The sequence below is a fragment of the Salvelinus sp. IW2-2015 genome, linkage group LG33 (assembly GCF_002910315.2).
Source record: "Salvelinus sp. IW2-2015 linkage group LG33, ASM291031v2, whole genome shotgun sequence".
Taxonomy (NCBI): domain Eukaryota; kingdom Metazoa; phylum Chordata; class Actinopteri; order Salmoniformes; family Salmonidae; genus Salvelinus; species Salvelinus sp. IW2-2015.
The window spans coordinates 10,775,019-10,783,791 of NC_036872.1; the positions used below are offsets into that span (position 1 = coordinate 10,775,019).

At 45.9% G+C, this 8,773-nt stretch overlaps 1 protein-coding gene across 1 annotated transcript in view; it reads right to left on the reverse strand.

Moving 5' to 3' along the window:
- The window catches only part of LOC111957725 (3',5'-cyclic-AMP phosphodiesterase 4D-like), a 51,973-nt gene extending 43,739 nt beyond the window's left edge, over positions 1–8,234 (reverse strand). Inside the window, 1 exon segment of the mRNA XM_023978683.3 lies at positions 7,384–8,234. The gene's annotated coding sequence lies outside the window, so the exon portion shown is untranslated.
- Between the last annotated feature and the right edge of the window lie 539 nt (positions 8,235–8,773).

Sequence of the window (8,773 nt, forward strand, 5' to 3'; positions counted from 1 at the left end):
ATGAGAGCGAGAGGGAAAAGGATACAAGGTAGTGGTCGGAGACTTGGAGGGGAGTTGCAATGAGATTAGTGGAAGAACAGCATCTAGTAAAGATGAGGTCAAGCGTATTGCCTGCCTTGTGAGTAGGGGGGGAAGGTGAGAGGGTGAGGTCAAAAGAGGAGAGGAGTGGAAAGAAGGAGGCAGAGAGGAATGAGTCAAAGGTAGACGTGGGGAGGTTAAAGTCACCCAGAACTGTGAGAGGTGAGCCATCCTCAGGAAAGGAACTTATCAGGGCTACACTACACACCCGCCCTTGACCCAGATGTAACCCATTTTGGTAAACACCGGGAACTCATGCGGGTAAATCCTCAATTTTCCCACTAGGGCAACTTATGAAATATGCTAACAATGTCAACTGATGCAACAGTGTGACACACCCCATACACACCTCCCCTTGACTGATTTATATGCATTTATGTTCCAGACCACGCCCACGTGAACGTTTAACATCCACCATCTGGCCAATCAGTGTCATTTTGTAAATGATGGATCTCTATGGCAAGACGCATCATTCACATCATTCGTCATCAATGCTGTCTGAGATATCGTGTGTGACTAACTTTTGAACGGAAGGACCGATGGACGGATGGACGGAGACAGATCCACAGGCCCCATCCCCGATTTCATCGTGGGGGACGATTAATAGGTTACATGCATTCCTACAAGCAGGAATTATGTTCTGGCATTATCATTTGCAATCACAAAGGACATACCAACCAATAAGACTCACTGCATGTCGAAACTTTGCCTTCCTTGAAATGTTTACTCAATCCAGCACCTGGGAAGCATCTTAGGCTGTGCTCTGCTCAAGAACGCCTAAAGAACACATGACATTCCATATTTTTTTAAATCATAAGTAATCATGTGGTTACCAGTATATTATCTCCTCAGCCCAGTGTTGGCCCAGCTGTCCGAGCAGGCAGGGCCTAGGAGGCTGAGAGGCAGAGAGGCAAGGTGTGAGACACAGAAAGACAGAGGCTGAGAAGCAGGGCCTCGAAGGCAGAGAAGCAGAGCCTGAGAGACAGAGAGCCCTTAAGGCACGGACATACCGGTAGAGTTTCCAGGCAGAGAGTACTTAGCACGTCTGAACAAAATGCTGGCTGTTATTTGCAAACTGAGAGCAAACCGATTCTACATGTAGAAACAGCCAAACATTTTGGCAGTCAGATGCTGCACAGTCAGCAAGAGAACGAACGGCGAACGAACAGCAGACGAACGGTAGACCGTAATTCAGTGTGATGTGTTTTCTCCATTAGAGGAAGAGAGGCAGGGTCTGAGAAGCAGAGAGCGAGATATGCTAAGTGGCAGGGCCTAAGAGCCGGGGCCTGGGAGGCAGAGAGGAAGGGCCTTAGAGGCAGGGCCTGAGAGGCTGAGCAGGCAGGACTTGTGATGCAGAGAGGCACTGAGCAGGCAGGTTCTAACTACTCTGACCTTTGGATGTAAAATGTGCGAGTTTTACACAATTTTATTTGTCACATGCTTCGTAAATAACAGGTGTGGACTAACAGTGAAACGCTTACTTACGGCCCCTTCCCTACAACGCAGAGAGAAAGAAAACAGAGAAAACATGTAATAATAAAACAAAATGACTTGGCTATATACACCTGGTACCAGTACCAAGTCGTTGTGCATGGTGGGTATGAGGTTATTGAGGTAGATATGTACATATAACTAGGAGTAAAGTGACAGATAATAAATGGTGATGAGTCCAAAAAGTAGTTTGTCCAAGTAGCTACTGGGTTAACTACTTAACTAACTATTTATCAGTCTTATGACTTGGGGGTAGAAGCTGTTTAGGGTCCTGTTGCTTCCAGAATTGATGCATCGGTACCACTTGACGTGCGGTAGCAGAGAGAACAGTCTATGAATTGGGTGGCTGGAGTCTTTCACCATTTTTAGGGCCTTCCTCTGACACCGCCTAGTATATAGGTTCTGGATGACAGAGTGCTCAGCCCCAGTGATGTACTGGGCCATACACACTACACTCTTTAGCGCCTTGAGGTCAGATGCCAAGCAGTTGTCATACCAAGCGTGGATGCAGCCAGTCAAGTTGCTCTCAATTATATAGGATCTGAGGGCCCATGCCACATCTTTTCAGCCTCCTGAGGGGGAAGAGGCATCCTCAGCCTTCTGTTTCCTGTACTCCACGATCAGCTCCTTTGTCTTGCTGACGGTGAGGGAGAGGTTGTTGTCATGGCATCACACTGAGGTCTTTGACCTCCTCCAAATATAGTTTGATTGTCGTCGGTGATCAGGCCTACCACCATCGTGTCGACGGCAATCTTAATGATGATGTTGGAGTCATACTCGGCCACGCAGACATGGGTGAACAGGGAGTACAGGAGGGAACTAAGCATGCACCCCTGAGGGATGTTGTTGCCTATCCTCACCACCTGGGAGTGGCCTGTCAGGAAGTCTAGGATCCAGTTGTAGAAGGAGGTGTTCAGTCCCAGGGTCCTTAGTTTAGTGATGAGCTTGTAGAGCACTATGGTGTTGAACGCTGAGCTGTAGTCAATGAACAGCATTCTCACATAGGTGTTCCTCTTGTCCAGTTGGGAAAGGGCAGCGTGCGGTGCAATAGAGATAGCGTCACCTGTGGATCTAAAAACAGCCTATCCAGCTCTGCTAGGGTGTGTAAAATGGTCAGAGTGAGCTGTTCTCTCATTTATGTCTGGAAGTAGCTAACCAACGTTAGCCAGTTAGCTTGGGTGCTTGACTGCTGTTGTTAGGGCAGAATGCTCGGATCAACCCTACTTTTCAGCCAGAGTGTCCAGTGTGCGCTCTGAACGCTCTGAGAATGAAACACTCTGAATTTACGAACAGGCAGAGCACACTCTGGCACTCCAGATTAAATTACGAACACACCTGTATAAACCAGCACTTAGTCTTGAAATCTTTGGTTGTTTAGTACATAGCATCTCATGTGAATCTTTAAAGAGATTTGTGGGGCTAAAGCTTAAGAGGGTGTGAATGATGCTGAATGGGTGTGGACAAAGAGGAGCTCTCCAATAGGTACCAAAACATTCAAGGGCCATTTTCTCAAAAGTGAGGTTACAAGTTGATCAACTTTCAAAGCAGAATTACTTTCCCATTGTTCCTCAACTTTAGTGTATGAGATACTGCAGCATTTTCTACTTTTATCCAATGTAAATAACACAGTTTCAAATTCGGTGTTCTGCTTGAAACATGTAAGTATTACAGACTGGGTCAGGGAGAGGTTGAAAATGTCATTATTGACACTTGCAAGCTGATCAGCTGCGAATGAATGAAGAATGCGTCCTAGCCCTGCGGCTTTGTGAATGTTTACCTAAAGGTCTTACTCACAAAATCTATGGAGAACGTAATCACACAGTCATCCGGAACAGCTGGTGCTCTCATACATAGTTCAGTGTTGCTTGCCTCGAAGCCAGCATAGAAGGCATTTAGCTCCTCTGATAGGCTCATGTAATGAGCGGGTAAAGAGAAAACATATTGTTCTCATTACTCTGTACCCTGCTTCCATCGCTTTCTCTGTCTTATTTCTCTTTATCTCTCCTGTTTGTCTTCTCTCTGTTTCACCCTCTCTCTCTCTCTCTCTCTCTCTGGCCCCTCTCTGTACTCTCTGTCTATGTACCCCCTCCCTCTCTCTACCCTCATATAGTTAATATAAGCAGCGCTCAACTCTCCCAAGTAGCTATCACACACACATAAATGACGTTCTCCATCTGTTCCCCACACTAACGCCCTAGCAGCACATTTAGTAAAATAAATTGGAATCAGGTACAAAACACACACACGCACACTGCAAACATGTTCTCATTAAGAGAGATCTTGCCAGTCAGTCTCCAGCTGGCCAACATATGCTGAGCAGATGAGTCAGTCATTAACACCTACACATGCTGATGTCACACACTGTACCATAACGTATAACTGATAGTAATACATATGACAACCAGCATACCGTACCTGCATTCGTGCTATTTATGAATGAATGGGAGAACACATAGCAACATAGCAACTAAGAGTAAAAAAGGGTCTGGGCAAGATAGAAGCTCTGATTGGCCGATTACAATCATTCTCTGTCCCTACTGGACAGGTCACGGTAAGCGTTTTAGGCCTGGAACATCCAGCAAACCAGTCTGTTGAGCATCACTCTGACACTCGAAGACCTCGACTGGAACCTTATAAGTCCACACTTTCCAAAGGGTCACTCCATGTTTAGCACCGAGACCACTTTCCACCACCGAGTCCAACTTTCCAGTCCAGCTTTTCAATGAAGCTAGAGATGAGAACAGATCACATGAAAAGTACTGGGATAAGCTACTGCTGTTGCAAACATGTTCTAACAGGAAAAAAGCTTGTCAGACTAAATTGGTATATATTGACTAATAAGCACATTACTGTAGATAACAGTTAGGATATAAACCTAGCCAACTAACTAGCCATTGGGAATCTTTGCGTCACTTGACACTCATTCCTGGCACATCTCCCCGGCAGGTTAATCAGAACTCATCAGAACACTAACCACAACAGCAGAGGGGCTTGGTCTAGATCAGGGGATCCCAAACATTTCACTCAGGCCCCCCTTCCAGCATTTGGGGACATCCTGCACACCCCCGCACGCCTGCAAACGCACACATCTATTTCTATAGACACAAGCACTGTTCATGCCACTTTTTGCAGATTTAAAGTTATTTCCTGCAATTCTACATCTTTTGTCATGGGGTCCAGAGAACATTTAGCAGTTTTAAAGGTACTTGCTGACATGGGCTAGTTGATCTGGACAGTTCTGACAAGCTATACATAGCTCTCTAAGGTATACCTTGGCTGACAAGACAAGAGGAAAACTGATGATGCACTACCCAATTTCGAAATTGCAGCTTGTGCATTCTACTATTACAACTTTCATGAGTAAGTTGAAAGCCGTACCCCCCCCCCCCCCCCCCCCCCTATTAGAGAGGCCAGAATGGGAAAAGCTCTGAATTCTGAGGTAAGACAGGAGACAGGATAAGGAGAGATGTAGTGTGTGTCTTACCCTTGGCCATTCTCCAAAGTTTACAAATAAACATACCAGCCAGAAATATGAATTCATGTAAGAGTTGACAGAATGAGGGAGTATTGTGATGTCATAGATACATGTGGCATGTGACATGTAAAATGTGAGGCGGGTTTGGGACAGAAACCCGCCTCACATGTGACAGGAGTTTAAGAAAAAAAGGTTTGCGAAACACAGAAGAATAGCAGAGGCTTCTGTGATGCCACAAAGACATATGGCATGTCTGTGGGCGTGGGGTTGTGATGTCACAGAGGGTGACATGCTGTGTGGAATGGAAGATGAGATGTTGTGATGGATGTCACAAAGACATGGCATGGTTGGGAGGGGGAGAGCTATTGTGATGTCACAGAGGGAGACATAATGGAGAGTTCCCTTGGGCTAGAACCTGCTGTGCAGTCAGCCATGCAGAGGAGAGATTCTACATTATTCTACTGATAACAGAGGAATGCACCTCTCTCTCTCTCACACACACCCCCTCAATCAATGAAGGTGAAGGGGAGAGTGTTAACAATTCACAAACATTTCCTCCTTCTCTTCTCTCCTTTCCATCCTCCACCTCTCCCTCGCTATGGTCATGTACTCAGCTTTAGACAAAGCTATGTTTATCTAGTTGAGGGTTAACTAACTGACATTGATGACATGAAGAATTCCACCAGGTTGAACTTTCAGGGCAGACATCTGGCTGAAAGAGATCTCCTTCCACATGTTAATCTGATCATAATGTTAATCTGATCACACTGTCCTTCAGTGGCAGCCTCATTCAGCTTGAATCAAATCAAATCAAATGTATTTATATAGCCCTTCTTACATCAGCTGATATCTCAAAGTGCTGTACAGAAACCCAGCCTAAAACCCCAAACAGCAAGCAATGCAGGTGTAGAAGCACGGTGGCTAGGAAAAACTCCCTAGAAAGGCCAAAACCTAGGAAGAAACCTAGAGAGGAACCAGGCTATGAGGGGTGGCCAGTCCTCTTCTGGCTGTGCCGGGTGGAGATTATAACAGAACATGGCCAAGATGTTCAAATGTTCATAAATTACCAGCATGGTCAAATAATAATAATCACAGTAGTTGTCGAGGGTGCAGCAAGTCAGCACCTCAGGAGTAAATGTCAGTTGGCTTTTCATAGCCGATCTTTAAGAGTATCTCTACCGCTCCTGCAGTCTCTAGAGAGTTGAAAACAGCAGGTCTGGGACAGGTACCACGTCCGGTGAACAGGTCAGGTTCACAGGTCAAGACTTCCCAATGGCTTTAATGATGGTGCACGGTTCACACAGGCCTTCTCCCAGTCTGGGATCTTATGTGGATAATTAGCAGACTGTGTGAGAACAGAGTGACCTAAAGGCCAGGGTCGAGGAGGGAACCAGCATGCTGTGTGTTTGTTCAGGGCTGGGCTGGACTGCTAAGCTAAAGTACAGCATGGAAGTACCACGGCAAAACACTGTGGAAACAAACAAGTGTTCGACAGAGATCTACGCTCACAGGGAACATGCGAGCGCAGAAGGGATGAGAAAAAGAAAGAGCCAAGGACAAGTTGAGACAGTAGGTTGAGGAGAGGGGAAGGCAGGGAGAGCAGCCCCCAGAGGTGTGTTCTATGGAAACGCTGCGAGGGAGACGTCAGCAAGGGACTGACACACATTCCAGAGTCGATTATGATTTACATAAGGCCTTTACGACCTTATTAGACAGAATGTATCGGCTGTTTCATGGGCTTGATACAGTGAGTTCTGATGGAAACATAGTAACACACAATTAGACAGCACAGAGACAAACAGTCATGCTGGATGCCTGCTCTTCCATGAAGTGTGTTGTATAGTTAACAGAGTACAATAGAGTGCATGGATAGAAAAAGCTCTCTCACATACAGTTACTTTCCAAGTAACCCACAGTCAAAACCAAAACACCAAATACGAAAAGACAGGCCAGGGGTTGACAGTCTGAAGGAGACCGAGGAAGGAGGAGAAACCAGAGCACAGTAGACCGTATGAAAAGGGAGGCAGAGGGGGGACGGAGAGGATTGAGATGAAAAGCAGGAGAGGCAGGGAGAGGAAAACGATATGGAAATGAATGACAGAGCCTTACACAGGATGATGAACAGAGAGAGAGAGAGAACTAAAAAAGAGGAATAACAGCTGGTAAGAATGTAGGGGAGTGAAAATGGGGTCAGTGAGAAAGTTAGGAAAGTAGCAGGACAACAGAGAGAGAAGCAGGAGAGTTAGAGAGGAGGGAAAGAGAAGACAGAAACAGAGATATAGACAGAAACAGAGAGAGACAGTACAGCGGGGGGTTGGTAGAAGTTTGTGTCTGTTTACCAGATTCCTTCCGTGTTCCGTAGAGAGCTGGTGGAGCGAGATCGTGGCTTCAGAACAATAGTCATGGTGTGAACTCCTCACCCACTCACCCCTCGGATGTGCCAAACGCTACAACCCTGTCCAGATAACAGCCCCCACAGTCCTGTTCCTGCCAAACCACAGAACCCACAACTCCCTAGAGAGGAAAGTGTTCCTGTTGCGTTCAAACCACTTTTACCACTTGTTCCCCTCCAGGTCCCATCAAACTGTTATGTTCAGATTGTGGTCAAACCACCACTGTCACTTTTCAATTCTATAGTTATCTCAATAAGCTCTGCTAAGATTATTTTCAGACCGTGTTCTTTCAACTGTAGTAACCTGTTCTTCCAACTGTAGTAATCCTGTGGAGCGGTCCAATGGAGTGGTTGTGTAATGTGCCTGTTGTGGTCGTGTTCAGTGCTTCTGTGCCCCAGCCTGAGTGCGCGTGATTAAGACAGAGACAGAGACTGGTAGATGAGTCACAGAACACACAACTGAAGTCCCAACTAAAACTATTCACTACTGGAATCCTCTCTCTCAGACTTCACTGTGTGTGGGATCAGCCTCTTTCTCCTTCTCTCTCTCTCTCTCTCTCTACTCTCTCTCTCTCCCTTTCTTTCTCTCTCTCTTCCTCTCACTCCTGCTTTGCTCTCCCTCTCTCTTCCTCTCTTGTTGTGACCATCATGTGTAAGTTCTCCTCCTTTTTCTTCCTTCCCTCTCCTTCCTCCTCTTCCAACTGACTATTCCTGGCCAGCAAGTATAAGCCCTTCCCCTCTCTTTCCTTTCCCTCTTTTCTATCTTCTGACACTTTACTCTCTCTAGCTCTCCTCTCTCGGACTCTCTCTCTCTCTTCCTGGCCGCATGTGTAAGCTCTCCTCCTCATCCTTTCTTCCTCCTTCCCTCTTCCTCTCTCTTTCCTTCCTGCAGTAGTGATGGGTCGTTCACGAACAATGGCTCTTTTTGAACTGATCTTTTTGGTGAACGTCAGGAACCGAATCGCATCGGTGAAAGAGCTGTTCATTTGACTCCCTGATTTGCATACTGCTACTACTGCTTTTTAAGCTCAAAACAACGTTTTTCTGCAAGTGACAAAATAATTATCTAAAGAGGGTGAATACTCACTGCAGAAACAATAAATAGTGGAGAGAGTGTGTCAACCTGGTCCATGCCGATTTTTTCATGGTTGGCCAGGTAAAAATGTATTTGAACGCGCATTTCACGATATGACATAATCGTAGTCTACCTTTTGGGCTTGACATTGTAGATTTGCATTTTTTCATGGTTCTAGGTAGATTATTTAGCATTTTGAACTACTGTATGGGAGACAAATGAGTCGGCTCCTTTACGCGAACGGAGCCAAATTAGCCGGTTT